We start from the raw sequence: 19,642 nt of genomic DNA on the forward strand, positions 1-19,642 counted from the left end.
CCGACCAGGGTATCCTGAGATAACACGTGGCCCCTATGACCCAAAAGAAGATAAATGAATTAGACCTGAACCTAGAAACCGAACGCACGCTATCTACTAATCAAAATGTGTTGTTGGAGCTGCATCACCTTGTCCTTGAACTAAAAACCTTAGACCTGAGAACGTCTACCGTTCCACTAAAGGGTTTTAATCGTGTTTGTCAAAATATCTCTGAAGGTGCTTCCGTCTATTTGTGCTGAATTCCAGAAGTAAGGAAATTATTTGTTTCTTTATCTATTGCTGCCTGTATTATTTGCTGCCCTGCTTGGTGTTTCTTCCTAATTCCCTGATAGACATACACATACACATACAGTCACACCACAGCCTATCTTAGTCTATCAGGGGACTGGATACCAAACAATCATATCATGGAATAATCTACGAGTGAATCACCACATGCCTACAGAAGATTTTCTCATAGGCTTAATAAGCATAAGCAAGGAGGATTTACGGATTTCCTCTGTGTATGTGTGTGTGTGTGTGTGTGTGTTTGTGTGTGCGGTTACACATATTAAAGTGATTACAGTAGGGGGAACAGATTTGCATTGGTTTGATATGCCATCCATCTTTCCCTCCCTCTTCTTCCACCTCTTGTCAGCCCTCCCTCTCTCATTTCATTTCCTCTCCTCTCATCTCCTTTCCTGTCATCTCATTCTGCGCCTCGCTCTCTCTCTCTCTCCCCCGTTCTGCCTTCTCTGACTTCGCAATCGGCCCTTTTAGGACCAAAAAACTCACTGAATTATATTAAAGGTGTGACTATCTACGCCATGCCTTTGGTCTCTGTCTATCTGTGTCTTAATTCTCTAGCCCCAGACCATGTCCACACTAATCCTGGTGTGGAAACACTCTCTTTTTTTTTCTGTCTCTTCCATTCTGTGTTTAGCTTGCCATTCGTAACAAGTCAGCAGTTTCCACTCCTGAAAATTGGCTTTTTGAAAAGGCTCTTTTAAGTGGATGAAACTTAAAAGTGCCAGTTTAAAGGCTGGAGTGTGAATGATGGAAAGCTAAGGTCTTTGAAAACACCAGCACATTATTGTCAGCTAGCCTTCTAAAAAAATGTGGCGCTTTAATGTAGCAGTAATGTTAAAAAGACAACTATCTGTCCATTTTGTGATTAGTTGGTTGGTTTATCAAAAGATTTCCACAAAATTAATTTCTTCTTCGTCTACTTATTATTATTAATTTCTCGTGGTATATTACATGGATCTTGATGAAAAAAATCATGTGTATTAAGGTGGCAGTGAGTACAATTTGATGCAGATCCAAATAAAAATCCAAAACTAGCAGATTTAATTATGTTTTGTTGCATTAGGCCTGATTGAATTAAAGCATGCTTTTGGGCCTTGGTATGGGCTCCACTGGGTGCAAGTGTAGTTTACTTTTTGTTTAATTAATATCATTAAACTAATGTTGCTGTTGCAAGTGTCTTGCAAAAATGTTAAAGTTACTTCGGACAAAAATGCCAAGTGAATGTAATAATATGTGGTGGTGATAATGAGGTTAAAGGTTACATAGAGTCCAGGAAGACAGAAGAGAGGTTTCCAACAAATCAATGTAAACACTGGATGGGTCAATAAGCCACAAAGTAGCTCTTGCATCCTAACACCTCTTGAAATCCAGACAAAAAAGAAGAACATGGAGAAATAGTCACTCTAAAATCTGCATTTTTCCTCATCTGGCTAGGCTTCGCTGCACACACACAAAGGAGTGCATTGATATTAATAGATTAAATTGTTCATTTTGCACTGTTCTGCTAGTGATCATTGTAAATGGAAGCAGAAAGAACAGAGCACAATAACACAGCCATAACAATATATTCACATTTTGGATGGAGTCAATAAATTCAGCGCATAACTTGACCAACAAAACATGGAGACTATTCTATCTTTATTTTTATTTTCCTTCTTTTGTTTGTATCTTTTTGTTGTCCCATTACAAAAAAGCACTATTGTTATTAGTATTGTTATGAATAGTATTTGTCCACGTCCAAACTCGCTCTCTTACCATCAAAACCCTTCTCGCTCCCTTTTATGTGTCTCGCTGCATGTATCCATCTTAACTATACATTTTCTTTATGGCACTTCCTCTCCCCGTTTAGACCTCCCTCCCTCCATTTATCAGTCTAATTCTTCTCTCCCATGTCTGCCCTTCCCGTAGCTCCTCTTTCCTGACTCCTCTATAATGTCCCTCCTTCTCTCTCTCTCTCTCTCTCTCTCTCTCTCTCTCTCTCTCTCTGCCAGCTAGGCCTGCAGGCTTTCAGCAGCATTACAGCGTGTAAACCTCGGATTACAGCAGCCAGAGTCTGCCTCGCACTGCATGCCTCTGTGGATCACAAATACACAAGTGTGCGAACACACACCCACCCACACGCCACTTTATACGCGCACATCATGCGAGATATTTACATAGCCGCGGACACACATGAAGCCCGCAGACAGAATAAGACACTTTATGTACACAGCACACATTCACATGCTGTGTACACAACCGGTATGAGCGCACATTGAGTACACGCAGACACACAAGTTTACACACCGTCACCGTTCTACTCCATATAAAGTTCCTTAGCTCCCTCTTCACTCCCCATGTCGCGACCACAGCTAACTCGCCGGAGGATTAGCTCCCTCTCCCCGTGTGTGTTTACCAAACTTCTCTGCTGATTATTGCTGCTGTTTACCTCAGCTGGCCTCCCCGTATCGCTGACTGCCTCCGTCCAGGTTTTGAAGGACACATGTAAGGATAACACATTTATTAGGGCTCTCTCAACATCTCCTGCTGGGCTGCCCTTGAGAGAGGAATCTAAAACGATTACGAAAGGTTTCTAACGAGCACATCTGCCCAGGTGCAACATACTGATCATACACTGCCTGTAAAACATCGTCTGACACCGTATTGAATTTATTTTTATCTCTATTCTCTCTTGAAATGCAGTTTTCGCTCATAGCAATTAAAAGACGAAGGGGTTGTGTTTGGGCATTCACAGCACTCATTTAAGAAAAGATTGAAAATTAAATATCGAAAAAGGACAGCAAAGACTTGGCGCATGAGAGTGTATTTACTTTATTAATATTTTAGCTAAAATAACAATATTTTCTGAAACAAAGTGTTTTTGTTGTCTAAACAAAACCAAATGTGGATTCACTATGTGAACCCCGGTCGTCGTCGTCGGTCTTGTGCTCTGTTCACCCACCATGCAGCTCCGCACTCCAACCTGTGACCTTCTGCATGGTATAAAAATACAAGAGTATTATGTTCAATGGAAAAAAGATTGCATGTGAACATAATCCATGTATCAGTTGCATTTTCAAACATGTTTGCCGAGACAAATTTCATGATAGTAATTTCTAGAGGACGGGGTTGCTAACCATTAATTGCTCTGATGGAGCTGCACAATAATCTTGATCATACAGCTGTCACATGTACAATTGTGAAACTATGTGACTATGAATATCTTTTGTGGTCAGTTAAAGGCTAAAAAGTGGTCAAGCACTTTTAAGTTGCTAAAATTAAAAACTGAAGTGGGACTTACATTCTCAAACAAACTGGGGGCAGCGAATCACCAGGGGTAGCCGTTAACTGCTGCTAGCTGCCCATAGCTAGTTAGCTGAGTTAGCCATTCATCTAGCTGTCTGAACTGGGGGCTCAGCGCACCAAGGGACTGTTGGTGTTTACACTGCTAGCACAGGAGCTTTGGATTTGGATAGGCTGGGGCTAACTGCTTAGCATGCTAACTTCACTCTGACTGTTGGTAATTTTAGTTATTTTCTGAATGTTTTGAACTAAAATTATATTTTTTTAAATTAACACACTGGAGATATACTTTGTCATTATGATATTTTGTATGTATGTAGATATGCATGATAGCACTCTTAACACTGAGTCAACACTGTGTTCAGTCCTAAGTAGCTCAGTGGGTCAAACCATGACACATTATTTTCAGGGTTTGGAATCCGCTGTGGTGTCTGTTGCAAAGGTGATGGAGGATTTTTTATTCAAAGACACCCTTTTCACATTTAAAATTTTCATTAGTGTCACAGAAAGTATTTTTCAAACCTTTCCCGCTTTAACACTTGATATTCTGAGTGAGTTAAAGTTGCCCTTCCCAGGGCAGAGCACCTCTCTATATATATATTTATATATATATATATATATATATTAGTTTTTCTGGGCAGGAACGCCGGAGGCAGGGGCTAGGCGAGAACAAAGAGAAGAGCATTATGTGTCCTGAATTTAATTCTAATTCTGTTTTGATGTGAAAAGGTGGCTCCCTTAATACCACATTAGTTCAACTTTATCGTCTCTTAGCTGCCTTATGATGGTAATACGGCTGTTGCAAGATGCTTTAACCTTATTTTGTTGACCGTCTTATGATCTTACACTCACACCTCAGTGCATGTGTGCGTATGTGTCTACTGCTGCGGAATTTGTGATTGCATCTCGCTAACCATCTATCCATCTATTTGTTCTCGCCTCTGTCCAACCTCCCAATCTCTGTTTGCTGTTCCTCTGCGCCTGTTGTCTTTTCCTGCTAGAGAAACGTATTAGGTTAACAGGGGAGGTCAAGAGACGTGTTAATGCAACAAAACGACTGCTTTTGGACATACCGGGCTCAGAGACAGGCCCTCGGTGAACAGCAGGAATCGGAGTGACGGGTGACATGATTGAGTGTGCGTGCGTGTGTGTGTGTGTGTGTGTGTGTGAGAAACCGAGAGTGAGTGTTAGACAGCTGAGAAGTGAAGGGCACCAAGTGTATCCCCCTGCCAGAATGGCTGCAAACAGCACCTAACTGTTCACACGTACAACACACAAACACACACACACACACACACACACGATACAGTCTTACAGACCAAATATGTCAGTGTCTGTTTCTTCAGAGGTACAGTACATGACATCCAGCAGTCAGCTGTCCACCAGACCTGTCACGGTTTTAACAACCCAGCACCACTTACTCACAGACTGAGTGACCAGCTTACTGGCTAGCTGACTTACTTGTCCACAGCACTGACTGAGCTGACTGGCTGTCAGACTGACTGACAAACTGGTTAACAGTCTGAGTGCAACTGATGTTGTGTACATGGACTTGCTAGGTGTCATTTTCTCTTCCTCAGCATGAATGCAGGAGTCAACGGAGAAAGCAAATGATAAACATTTAGATGTAGAGGTCGCATGCTTCAAATCCACTGCAATTTCAAGTTTTATGAAGAGCACTGTGAGTGTCTCGGAGGGATAGTCGCACAGTTGCAGGTTAAATTTCAAGAACTGATGAAATAGTGGATCACATGGATCTTTAATAACAAGTAATTACATGAAGTCATTTTAAAAACTTTAAAAAGAAAGTTTTCTTTACATTTTCTTCTGTTTATTTTACAGTTTTCCCTGCACTTTTGAAATAGACAAATTAGCCATGAAATTACAAAAATAGATTGTGAAGTTAGTAATGTAAAATAACATGAAAAGTCTGTAACTGAATAACCATAAAATTTCATTTTTTTTAGCATAATTGAAATTGTATTTATTTTCTTTAATTTTCCTTAATTAAACAAAAAAAAAACATGATCTATTTTGAAATAAAAGCTAAACTTTTTTTTTTATATTAAGAATATAAGAATATTGTGTATAAAGTGTTTATTTCAATGAAATAATTGCCTCAGCAATGGATGTAAACCTTTTTTTTTTTTTATTAATTGTCTTTACTGCTTTTTGTAGCAGCCTTTAAATAAGCAATCAGCTGGTGTAGCTGCAATGCAAGGTAGAAGAAGTACATGAACATTAACGCAGTGGTGCAGTCCCACTTATTAAACACTTAATCCATGCACCTCGAGGTTTGTAAGTGAGCTTTATGTAGAACCTGCCAAAGAAGTTTCTGCAGAGTCATGGCTCTCTGCTTCTCTGAGATAGTGATTCACAGTGTGATCCAGGTGCCTTAATTTTTCTGAAGAGTTCCCACAAATCACCCGCTGTAGTCTGAATGAAAGCCTGTCCCTGTTAGTGGATTAGTCGACACTTTTTTCCGATACCACCCTCACGCATCTGATTTAAAAAGGTTATGCAGACAAAAGTGAAGCCATGTCGTGCATATCGCCTCTTTGATCTGATGCTTTAAAACCACAATTCTGACTGATGTTTTACATTCATGCTATTGTGATATCTCTCTGTCTATGTGCATAATTTCTTCTCCCACATATGTGGCATGTATTATTTATAACCCAGCGGTATTTAAACTTATTCCTGCTGTGCTTAACTTCACTTAACACTCCCCGTGGATTTACTTCTTCATCTGTACATGCTTTTCATTGCGTTTTGTGTGTGCGTGTGTTTGTGGTGGGGGCAGGATGCATGATTAGTTTTGCATATATTTTTCAGCTATGTGCATCTCTGTGTGCTTCTGCAGCCATATGTGTGTGAAGTCATGCTAAACAGACATAACCAGCGGGAAACAGCACTCACCAAGCCACAGGTGTAGATATCATACACACCATAACACACCAGAGCATGGTAGCCATTTAAAGAGAGACATAAGGACCTAAATGGAGACGTACCTATACCTATCTGCACGCTTAATCCCAAACACCGGACAGACAGACATGGAGACAAGATGGAAGGAAGAGGACAGGAGAGTGACAAAAAGATAGAAAGTTGAGGAGACACGTTTCAAATAAAGTTCCTCCTTCCCATTAGCACTATTGAAGAACTTTGCAGGTAACCCCCCCTATCAGGTCACACCTGTATTCCCCGCTGGATACTCAACCTTTCAGCAGTCTTCCATCAGCCTCCTCATCCATACACTACACCGTCTTGACATCTCCCCTCTCATTTTCCTATGGGGAGAAGGAAAGCAGTGACAGACCATCTTTTTATAAATGACTTTGCCCTGTTTTTTCACCCCTAACACTCTTTTTACTTTCTGTCTGCTCCCTCTTGCTGTTGGGTTTCTGTAAGCCTCTTTCTTCCCCCTGTCTTTTTCAAACCATAAACACACACACACAGAGATAAACACACAAATTATGTCAAAACCCTATTATTAATTTGTAGTGCATTTTTTTTCCGGATTGAAATGCCCGTGGAGCTCTTTTATATAGCTTAGTTTCACACAGACAAATGCGCGCTCATTTGCCAAACATATCTCAAACACAGAGGTTAATTGATTTGAAAAAGATATTCCAGGAACACCACGGAGGCAATTAATAAAACACTGACTTCTTATTCAATTAAAAGCTGACAGAAAATACATTAAATGATAATGCAGTTTAATTATTAAGTCATTTAATCGTTTGAAGGTTGATATTTACAAGCATGTTAAAGCAGAAAGTTTGAATTGTGTTTGCACACAACGAAACACCATCCAGCCCTCACTAACACGCACACACGCACACACACACAAACCAACACACAAACATTTTCCCAACAATTCAAGCGAGCAATAAAACAGCTTGCAGCTCATCTGGGAAATCAGAACAGAGCTCGATGTTGTAGCCATTGTAATGATCAGTTTGTATAGACTGCTGCTGTGTGTGTGCGTGTGTGTGTGTGTGTGTGTGTGTGTCAGAGAGGGAGAGAGAGAGAGAACAAAAGCATATGAGTGATCCTACAGAACCAAATGTACAGTTTATTACCTCAGGTCCTGAACAGATCATCTACCAATACACCCCAGCTTTCGCTCTTTTCTTTCCTATTGGCTTTTTTCTCCCCCTTTTTTTTACGACTCCCATATGCTCACCGCTGCTGTACATATGCAAAATTCCAAGTAGTTATTCACAAAGGTCCCCGGTCAATCCAGAAACTGATTTAAAATCATTACTATGCCCCTTTCCTTACATAACCAAAGTCGGTATACATGAATCCTGGGAATTACCGGAAGTAGAAAAACATCCGCACATTTTGTATAAAGCTGTGTCAAGATGTGCAGTAGCACATGGAAAACATCTCCAGTCTCTTCCTCCTGCTGTCTGGCAAATTTGACTGGTAATGAGCAGACATAGCACAGAATATAAATGATGGACGGGCTGGACGATAACGCTACTCATTGATGGTCATAGTACAGAATGATCTACTATCAAGTACTATCGAGTACTACATGTACTTCGGAATGTTTACATTGATGTTTTATCATATTGATTTACTAAAAGCAAGTTTGAATTTAACTATTTTTATATTTCCAATATTATTTTTGTGAGCTTTCACTATTGAATTAAGGGTGACTGCTGTTTGGGTTGGTTGGTTGGGCCGGCATACCAGTGCCAAGCTTCTTAAAACCCTTTTAGTATACTGTACACAGTACAACTCAAGCTCATAATCACATTCATATGAACCAATCCAGTCAGAAGAACTACAGAATATTAGCACCGCTCTAGTTTAAGGATTTTTTTGAAACATTGAAGTCCTTTCTTCCTTGGTGAGCCCCTCCAAAGACGGTTAAAAGTTTTCTGGAGGCCATAACTGTCCAGAACTAGAATAAAATATCCAAAGCTTATGCTTTATGCTTATGCACATTCAGTTTGGAACAGGCACTGTGCGCTCTGAATACTCAAATAGGAAACTGACATGAAAATAGCGTTTGGTATCATGGTTTGTGAGGCTGCTGGGTTCTTTCAAAAGACAAAAGGTCTGGACGTTTGAAAATTGCTGTCTTTTTTTTATTTTTTATTTTTAAGAGGAGATAAAGCAACCCTGAAAAAACAAACAAACAAGCAAACAAAAATAACATCCGCTCTTTCTAATGATGGACCATTTTTCCATTTACATTATTAGTTTACATATGACACAGTTTATCAGTAATTTGCCAGTAATATTTATTTTGCTGTTGTAATTGTTTCCCTGAAATCCAATTCTATTAGGGAAGCAGGCAGTTGGGCAGAACTTCGCCTAAGTGGCTTTTTCAAATATAATTGCTTTCCAGGTAGCGGTCTCATTATCAAAGACACCGTGATTGTAATAGGGCATACTTTTTTTTATATTTTGTAATTCCATCATAACAACAATTTAGAACAAACTCTATCACATAAAACAAACGAGTCGAAAGGGCAGGACTTAAGAGAATCGAGTTTGTTCAATTATTTCAGACGCGCTTATCAGGATGGAGATCTGTGTGGGCACACATTTAGTCAACATAATAGAATAGAATCAAACAGAATAGAGGTTTGCAAGGGAACTACTTTTCTCTGAGGGAGCAGGATGGATGAGCACACACAGACTATATGGTTGAGATTAGGCAGCCGGTGGTGCAGAGCACGATACTAATGCAGCCTCGACTGCTTGCTGCAACAAGCTGTCCCTTCTCTGTTAGAAGATGGAGACAGAGAGAGGGAGACAGGGTACCAACTCAGAGGGGGCGAGAGAGAAAGGGGTTTGTGGGCTGAAAAGAATTGGAAGAGGGATCGAAGGAAAGGAAGAGAGGGGAGAGGACAGAAGGAAGGCTCGGTGCGCAAGCTGTTTGGAGACCGCACCGACACACGTTACCCATCAGCAGGGGAGAAAGGGAGGGTTTTTTTGGGGGAGGGACACAGGAGGAGAGAGAGGGAGACAGGAGTAGTGAAACTGCTCAGCAGCTTGTCTGCGTCTGTGCCTGGCTACTGTCTCTTTACCGCAATGGCAGACATATGAATGTCTGGCAGAGACGACAGAAGGAGCGTTAGAGAGCTGCAGAGGCTGGAAGCAACACACCAGCGTTTGGCAGATGAAACAAGTTTAGCACAGAGGAAAACAGATAGTTTATGAATGGAGGGATAAAAACTCATATTGTATTTCCTTAGCTGTTTGTTGAAGGGTAAGCAGATAAACTACAAGGAGATAAGAGCTGTCTGCGCTAACAATTCAATATTGCACTGCATTAGAAAGCCCAGAATCAAATCTCTCCTGCTCGCTTCACTGGTGAAGCTGATGATGTGGGGTGAGAGGAAGTGCGGTGGCTAATACAGCAATTGCCCAGGTCCAATTTCATGGGGAGTTGCTCTTTTGTCTACCAGCAGTAATTTGCGGCAGCGCAGGACAGATTTTTGACAACATTATTCACACTTTTCTGATAGTTTTACTTCTTACAACTTCCTGTGCACATTGATCTTGTCGCAGCTGCTTATCTCTGTCAGCGCTGTATACACTGTTCCCAGCCCCGTTGCTCCCAAATGTCACCCGCTATCGATTGCGTTTTGAGCCGCTACGAGTCACGTATGTAACAATCAGACCAAAAGCCACAGTTTGTTGCACAGTGTCCTTTGATGCGCTCGCAACAGAGAGAGAACGCGAGAGAGATGCACGGAGCCCCAAAATGATCCTCAGTGATTCTGAGATGCCATTTAAGCGAGACAACACCTACATACTGTGTGATTGTGTGTCCACACATGTGTGGTTTGTGTCCGTCTTAAGTGTGTGTGTGTTTGCGTGCGTGATCGGTGGGTGAGTTCTGTAAAGTGAAAGGGTTTGTTGTCACAGTAAATGACTCTGCTGGCCCCCACGCAGCACCGGTCGATGGTCCAATTACTTTTAAATGTGTGTGGTTTCACATCTCTTAAAGCGCCCGAGGTCTGTTTTGGTCCGTGTGTATGTAAGTGTTTGGTGGTCACTATGACGGTGGAGGCCGTCCCCTTTTTTCTGTGCTATGTTAGGCTGCATGTCAGGGCGCCAAGGGGTCAAACAAGGCTGACATATAACACACTGGTCACTGTGTCTGTGTGCGTTTGACTTTGAGATCATAATCTGTCCATACTTTTTTTCCATCTCTTCACAAAAACATGTAGCATTATTGATTTGTTTTTGTTTAATTAAGAACGATATTTAAAAAGCTGGTGTTTGATATCCACAAAAAACGTTCCCTTACTTCCCTGAAGGGAACAAAGAAAAAAAAAGAAAGAAAGAAACATGAATCTTTGCGGCAATGTTGCAATAAAATGAAAGGAGTAAAGTAAATGAAAATGAATGACTTGAGGATACAATGAACAATGTGAACTACCATCAAGACTGTGATGAAAAACATAATGCCCTGCTGTGAGATCCACGAAATCTCACTTATCACTTCTGCAAAATGACAACATCTGCTGCTCGTGAGAGTGATATGAATAAATCAACACTTGGATATCTGTTTGTTCTTACAGATGCAACAGTGATTGCCCCTGAGAACCACAAAAAAAAACATTAAAGCTACAATTTACCAATGCTCCATGTTGTATTGTTTTTTTTCACTTTATTGCCATCACATTAGTTGTGATGATTCTAATGACTGCGAAAAGGAACTGATGATGAGTCTCGTAAAAACATTTTGATACCCAAACGTACTTCCTGATGGCTTTACAGACATTAATATTAATCGAATTCTAGCTTTGAATGAGGTTTGTTTTATTCACTGAACTGTACTAATTGCTAGAACTGCATAAGAATGATTTTCTTGATAATACATTTAATTCAGTTGATGGTGGCAGTCTGTTTTTAAATATCCTATAGAAGCTAGCAACATAAGCTTAGTGTTTAGTTAGGGCTTTGCTGACCTGCGTTGTAAGGGGACAATACATACATTCGCCATGTATCTTTTGTGATTGTGTGAAGCAATTGTTTTGGTTGTTATAGCTCTAAAGCGCACTACTGTTCAGTGGTTGTGGATAATAAAGCTCATATCCTCCACGAAGGAGGTTATGTTTTCGCCCATGTACGTTGGCTGGTTGGTTGGCTGGTTGGTTTGTCTGTCAGCCCAGAATAGACCCCATTAACTTGTAGTGCGGATTTAGATAAAAGTACAGATCCAGGAGTTTTTTCTCATTTTATTTAACATTGTGTGATGATGACAAATTTGACATTTTCATTAATGTCTCAGGGAACAATGTGTAGATGAATCAAGCATATATAGGTGGCTTGTATCCATGAGTGAGTACAATTTGGAGCAATTGCAGGAGAAATTTAAATACTTTATTTGATATTGGATTTGGCTTGATTGAATAAAAGTGGACTGTTGGGCCTTGTCGGAGGTATGCGCTCTACTGAGTGGTATTCTTGTTAATTTAGCATTAGCTGAGCTTGCTTACTAACACCTACTGCAGCTCCCTCTAGTGGCACATGGAATAATCCCAGATGCGTTTTTCGAAAATGAAATAAGTTATTACTATCAAAATACTGCAGAACTAGAATACTTCTGAAATTTAATTTAAAAGAAGTTTAGTCTCTCCTGTAATATATTTTTTTCAGCCTGCTACTAGTCACGTTCATGCTTGTCACGCGTACATACTTCATCCATTATTAGTTACAAGCTAAACACAAACTGTGACGGCAAGATTGTACGCAAAGGTACAATGAATATTTCAAAAACACCACAAATATGGCTCCAAACAACTGTCGGAGGGAGAAGTGCAGGGGAGGGGAATATTTCAAGCGTGTTGAAACTGAAGTTGATGACTGCTGAAGCCCACTGCACCTTCCAACCTTAGCAGCAAAGCTCTAAGTTAAGCTGAATAGAGTAGGCCATCGCTGCTGAGGTGGTGCATGGTGTAAAAAGTTTGAGAAACACTGGTTGGGGGTGAAGTTTAGGGGGAGTTGTGCTAGCTAGCTAGATAGCTGGCTTTAGAATAGCCGAGTCAGAGATAAGGATTGCCACTGGCTACCAAATAAGTTTCTTCTCCTATCTCAATCTTACTCTACCACATGTGTAATCTAATTATAAGGCCAAGCTATAGGTCCTAGAGGTGGGCTCAGACCTCTGCACCTATCTATATGTGTTTGCTCGGAGCGTGCATACAGGAGGATGTGTGTCAATCCGATTTAGGCGACGAAATTAGAAAATGTTGGGAAGATGAGGGACCTGTACAGATTTACAGAAACAGGGAGAAAGGATGCATTTTGTCAAAACTGAAAGGAAAGACTGATCAGAGAGCAGCGAATGAGCAATAGAGGGAAATGAAGGCAGGAAAAAAAGAGATAGTGCTTGATTAATAGGAAGAAAAGCATTGTGGGATGCTAATGGCGGTGTTTTGAAGCCTGAGTCTACATGGTAACGGTTTAAGCACAGTGGGTCATTCACTTGATGCACAAACACACACACACACCCGAACACACACACATGCACATTTATTTCATACTGTCAGGGGGGAAATGAGCCCTTATCTGGAGCTGTGGAGATAAGCTGAGGCAGTGGGGCACTCTGCTAGCCTGGCTGCCATTTTAGCTCCTGACTCACATGTGCACGTCCACACACATGCAAGGCTACCATCACAACTCCTCCTGTTTATATAAGATTCAGAACAATATAAATATAGAGTGGAAATATTGATATTCAGATAATGTAGCATCGCCAATTTTCTTGTAATATCGCAGAGGGGTTCTTTCATTCCGACTCACTTTCCCCTCAGTCTCCGTGCCTTACTTTCCGCTTCCTCATCCAGTTTGCAAGCTTGGTGTGTGAAAGGGAAATATATCAGATAAATATGTTAAAGGGAATTAAAGGATTTATAGCTTTTATTAACATCTAGCAACGACCGAGAAATTGCTGCAGCGTCGACAGGCCTCTGCACAAGTTAGGCTACAGTAGCGTATAATGTGGCCTATAAAAGTTGCCTTTTAAAATGATCTGTGCTCCCTCAAATAGAAGTACAGTTGACCCAAGAAGATGCTCTTCAACTTACAATAGTTGGTTAGATAGGAAAAATTTGGATAATTATCTTAACACTCACCTTCCTCATTACAGAAAGCAGGTTTAAATGATTAATTTAGTCATCTGCAATGCATCGTTGTTAATCCATAGTGAGTAGGAGAGTAACATTTAATGCATAATGTGCGTGTTTGTGTCTGTCTGTTTGTAAATGAAGTCACATGCGTTTGCCATGCAGCTGCAAACAAAGCCACCGTGCCTTATGATTGATAGCCTCCGTAATAATTACTGTGGTGCACGACTGATTAATGTGTTTCCCCGCGACTTATTGACTTATGTTTAAATGCTGTGGAAAACGCAGCTTAAACCACATTCATTACAGGCCATTTCAAAATATTCATCGTAGAGTCTTCTTTAATATTCATCATATTCTCTTTTCACAGTGGCAAATTGCAGTCTTAACTCAATACTGAACACTGTGGCGAAGGGATTTAGGAACTCCATGTTAGCTAAAACTGATTTTTAAAATTATTTTCAACTGATAGCTCGAGCAACAGGCGTAACGGGGCCAACATAGTTTTCAAAGCAGTCTTTTATAGCCTGAATCTTGTTTTATTAATGCAGTCCAAAGGAGTCAGTATTCAGAAAATATGAATAAAACAGAGCACATTTTAATTTTAATTTTATTACTCTGGAGTTAGCTGTAAATCGTATCCGAGTACATTTACACTGACTTTAGATATATAAGGGTTGGGGCTCAGTGCCATTCAGCTAAACAGCTGGGAATACACTGTGCTGTGGCAGGTGTGTTTGCCAAGGTCCACTTACTTACCAGATATTTGTCCGCTTCCTCCGGGTCTTTGCCTCAAATAAGCCACGCTCTCAAAAGACCAGGTCTAGATTTCAGGAAGTAAGAAATGGAATAGGCTGATGGGGGAGCACACACCGTTTCTGCATTTGTCGCTTTTTTTATCATCCCTCCCCCTGGTCCCACTTAGGAAGTCCGGTTTCACTACTGATCCTCTGTCACCAAACTAAACTGATCTGTAACAGATACCTGCAGAGGGACTAAGTTTTCCTTTTTATTTGGTTGAACTCGTTCTGGCTGCACAGCAGGTTCAGGAAAAGACACAAACATTCCTTTAAATGCAGTGCAGCATCCATACCACATCTGAAGGACATGCAAGAGACAACACATGCATATTGTATGCGTGGGTGCGTCGGACCCATGTCCTTGCCTGCGTGGCTTGTTTTCGTGTGCCTGCTATGGAGCTTTTACGTACACATGTGCTGGCTTGACTTTGAACCGAGCCAGCAGGGATTTGCATTTCCATTACAACAGGATTTTGCCTGCTTGAAGGTGTTTACCTCTTTACCTAATCGTGTGCTTGTCTTGAGTAGTGGTCAACTGAGCACTTTAGCCACTCTGCTAATTTGTTAAACACATGTCATGTCCTATAATTTCTTCACAATAAAAATCCCATGTTAGTTAGTTATATAAAAGCTTTTATTATGAAACTGCAAAACCAGGAAATGTTTGGTTTTCACCGGCAGTAACTTAATAAGACCTCTGACACGGCTGAAAGCGAACATGATAAAACTGTAAAATAAAGTAGATCTCTGAAAGTACGAGCAGGGACTCAGGAGAGAACCTAAACTCCAAGCAACAGAGATTCAGTGAAAGGTACTGAGAGCTGAACACGCAGAGACTTTTAAAAATGCCTTTCTCTGTAGTCTCCTGCACAGACATGAGTCGCAACACAGGCTTATTTGAGGGGGAGAAGGGGATTTTCATGGGTTGGGCGCAGTCGTCACGACCTGTTCGCAGGGGGAATGGGCACACTTTTGCCCCACTCTGGAGAGGGTCCATCTTGGGCGCAGCTTGGCTCAGCATGGCGAAGTAAAACTGGTAATGGAAAAGCAAATCAATGCGGCACAGTTTGACTGCGTTGCCAAAAATGCCAATGGAAAAGCCCTGTTAGCTTACCATGCGTAGGTGTGTGTGAGTGGGTGAGCGTCTGTGGTAACAAGCAATCCCCCTTTTTGTAAATTGCGTTCACCTGTTTCTGGAGAGCTTGTGTCAGCGTATTAATGTGAAAATCAACAACATGCCAGTTAGAATTATGTAACATAATTGAACCTCTCAGCTCCATGAGACGGTTGATGCTGATAGTCCCTGAAAAATTCACTTAAAATGCATCATTTGCTTCATGACATAGTCTTCATCATTTGAGCAATTTTCTTCTCTCTACTTGGCTTACATGTCAGTTCGCACAGGTGTTTGCAAGTCTGTGTGACAGACATGGCAGGATTTATTTCTTGCAGGTGTGTGCAAGTATGAATTTGAAGCCTTGGTGGCGTTTGGCTGCTCCGCTAATGTCATATTGATTGTACACGCTCACATTTTTACGTTGCTCACCTCACATCAGTGTCTTGTTTTTCTGTCATCCCAATCCTGTCTCTCTTTTTGTCTTCCTTAGTGCTTTTTTATGTTTTCTCAGACCTTCTCATTGTGTCTTTTGTATCCTTTTCACCTTACGTCCACCCCCATTTCCAGCATGTGTAGGTTTATAACTGTTGGCAAACACACATACACAGAACATTCTGTATATTCACTTAGAAAACTGTGAAGGGTAACAGGCTGCATCTGTGAGTAGAGAGTAGGCTGTACACACGCATTCACACACAGTTTGATCAAAGACTACACTGACATCGGGATTGTCATGAGAATAATACAGCAGCAGTTCTCTGTGTTAGAAAATAAAGGTTTGTTGGCTCATCTTCATAGAGACAGAAGATTACAAATGCCTCTGATTTCTGCATGTTGTAAAATAGAGAAATAACTAAAATAGGGGATACAGATTTTGTGTGTGTGGGTGAGGAGTCAGACTCAGATTCCAGCTCCACATCTCCCCCTCCAGGCTGAATGAGGGAAAAAGAAAATGAGGATAATGTGTAATGTAATCTACCTGGATTTGTCTGTGTGAATTACATAAATGCTGACAGAAAAGCAGCATTTTCTAAATCAGAGCAATGTTTTAATGGTGATTAGAAAAACACATAATAAGGAATAACATAGTAGAGTTACAAGACAAATATTTACAACCCTAGTTGCAGCAAAGCCAAAAGAATAGTCAGAGAGATTTCAATTAAACAGTCTGCGCATGGCCACTCAGTCCTGAGAAGTGAAAACATCCGTGTGAGTGGACCATGGCTCTGCAGGGAAATGACTATGAGGAAACAGTGCTCTGCTCAGAACAGACCCTTTTAAGTCACTGCACATCGACTCTGCTGTTTTCTGTTAAGGCAGGATTCGATTCCCAAGCTGAAGTTTGGCAGAGAATGCTTAAAGTTGTCCCACCTCAAGAGATGCAACAGGAGGGTTGGAGAAATGTCAGTCAAGCACAGCCATACATGCCCATAATAGAGAGATTAGGTGGGGCTGAGACAAGGTGAAATCAGGTAGTAGTTGATTACAAGCCTCGGATGCAAAAAAAGCTGCTCCAGACTACACCATAGAACGTAATCCTACCAGAGGAGCTATACTGTTGCCTTTTATTCTGGCAACAATACTTTAAACAGGATATAAAATGTTAACCAAATGGCAGGGCGTGAAAAAAAGTAACCGGTTTAGCTAAGCTTTATTGTAACTTTTGGTCTCAAAAGGGAATTGATCAGAATTGGCAGGGAACCCCAAGTTCAACAGTAACTTCAGGCTTTAGAAAAATGGATTATCCCTTATTTCCCTCTGCAGTATGCCCTCTGCTTCTCCAGTGTGTTTGTGTTTTCTTTTAAGCACAAATCATATCGTGCAATTCTGTGTGTGTCTCACAGTATGAGTGTGAGGTTGTGTGTTTGTCTTTGGATAGCAGACAGCTAAATCACTTTTTTTCCTACTGCCTCTCTCTCTACAGGGAAACCAGGCTGGTTTGATCTTTGAAGCTGAAAAGCAATATTTTATTGAAAGCAGAGGGCAGCGCATAGATGAAGAAAATATGGTTAGGGACTAAAAATAATGTGGTCTGAGGGAAAAGACTGGAAGTAAATGATACAATTTGATACACATAGGCGTCTGAGCCAGATTGATAAATTACATTTGAATTAAAGAAATGTGATTTATCACTCCATTGGTACGTAGTGCACCAGGGAAAACACAAGAGAAACCTTGGTGTTTTAAGTAAAATCATTTGTCATGTATGAACAATGTGACATAATAGAAAGTAGCAAATTGGAAGAGATTGATATTTTTGTTTAACAGTTATCAGGTCACTGTCGTTTAACACTTAAACTGATTGTATTTTATTGATTGTGTAACTATTTTTTATTGGATTTTGTATGTAAACTGAACGGAGGGAGCATGATTATGCAAAGATATTAAGAGATACAAACAATTAAAGTAAGAAATTAATTCAATAATGATAGTAACACTAGCAACAACAACACACAAAAAAAAATGCTGGAAAAAAATTACTGATTATACATAAAAAAGAAAAAAAAAACAGCTTTATAAAAGGAGAGTGGGAAGGGAACGGGACAGAAGGGGCAGAGTGTGCAAACAATTTATTCAGTCAGACTGGCACAGGGATAATTGTTATAATAATCCCGGAAAGGCTGCCACGCCTTGTGGTGTTTTTTAATAGAGCCTTGGCTACCGTACCTCAGCTTTTATACTTTTAAGTGTGCTGTTACATCCTTGACCCAAGGGGCGTATGAGGTCCTTCCGCAGAAGAATTAGACAGCGGGATCCCTTCCCAGGAGGGATGTTAATGCTAGAGAGTTTGATTGGCTATTTGAAAGGGACACCTCTTCTGGGGCTTTTCCAAACACAGCAGTTATGAGGTTTTGGTGGAATGTTTTGGCCATACATCTGTGAAAAAGTTGCAAATATAGAGGACCAAAATGGGTGGATTGACTGACAGGATAAAAACATGTAATATAGCTGGGGCACCATCACACCCCTGGCAGGTGGTATCAACATCAAGGTAGAGCCTGGCAAGCCTTCTCCTGCCGGGATGCAAGCGATGGAACATTTTTAATTGTAGTACTCACATATTTGTGTTACAGATACAAATGTCATCCATCAGTTCCAACCTTGATTCTTCTTCACAGGCACATTTTTACATGGTTAGATGGGCAAGTGATGTTTTGGATAACATCATATAACCTCAAGACATAAGGCTTCTGATGAAAGTTCAGGCTGAAACAGTCTTCAATCCAGCCCCCAGGTGGGGCAGCTGGGAAGGAGCCAAAGTCTAGAACGTGTAACTAGCTGAAATAGTACCTACTGTGGATGTCATATTCTTTAACTAAATTTGAACAGGATTATGGACCAGGGTTAGAGATAGTTGTTTATATCTAAAGAGCACCCTCAACTGTGACTATATCCTAAAGGAGCTTTCGACTACAGGATTGTTTAAGTAGTATTCTCTACAATGTGTCAGAGGAGCAAAAAACGAGGTGGGAGCTAGTGGATAACGGAAGTGTTGTTGACTAAACAAGTCCGTTTCTGTCCTTAAAATGATACATCCAGATCGTCACTTAATAAATGTTAGCAGCCAAGTAGTAATGCATGAAGTTATAGGTAGTGCGAGATCCCCCTCATACTTTTGCTGTGCAAGAAATGCCTTATGAAGCAGAGGAATTTCTGAATTTGGAAATATGTTTGTTCAACTCCAACAACATTCCAGGAGAACAACGGGAAACGTATGAAAGCAACAATATATCGTGATTATATTAAGTGCAGTTGGAATCAACCTTAGCTGATCTGAGCAGTACAGAAGGAGATCATCTGCATACAGAGTGATTTCATGCACATGGCCTCTCCTGATACCTGTAAAATTGCCCTTGTCTCTGAGAGCAACTGCTAAAGGCTCTATGTCAAACTAGAGGGGGGACACGGAGCATCCTTGTGGACTGTTGGGGGAGGAAAATGTTTTGGAATGACATTATTAGTGAGAACTGCTGCTTGTGGTGCTGAGTAAAGGTTTTTTATCCAGGAGATAAAGCCAGTGCAAAAGTCAAACTTTCAGAGCTGTATAA

At 40.7% G+C, this 19,642-nt stretch overlaps 1 protein-coding gene across 3 annotated transcripts in view; it reads left to right on the forward strand.

Moving 5' to 3' along the window:
• grid2 (glutamate receptor, ionotropic, delta 2) overlaps positions 1-19,642 on the forward strand; it is a 476,444-nt gene that overhangs the window by 343,518 nt on the left and 113,284 nt on the right. The gene's annotated exons all lie outside the window — the stretch shown is intronic.

The sequence above is a fragment of the Pagrus pagrus genome (assembly GCF_965226575.1).
Source record: "Pagrus pagrus genome assembly, chromosome: 8".
Lineage (NCBI taxonomy): Eukaryota > Metazoa > Chordata > Actinopteri > Spariformes > Sparidae > Pagrus > Pagrus pagrus.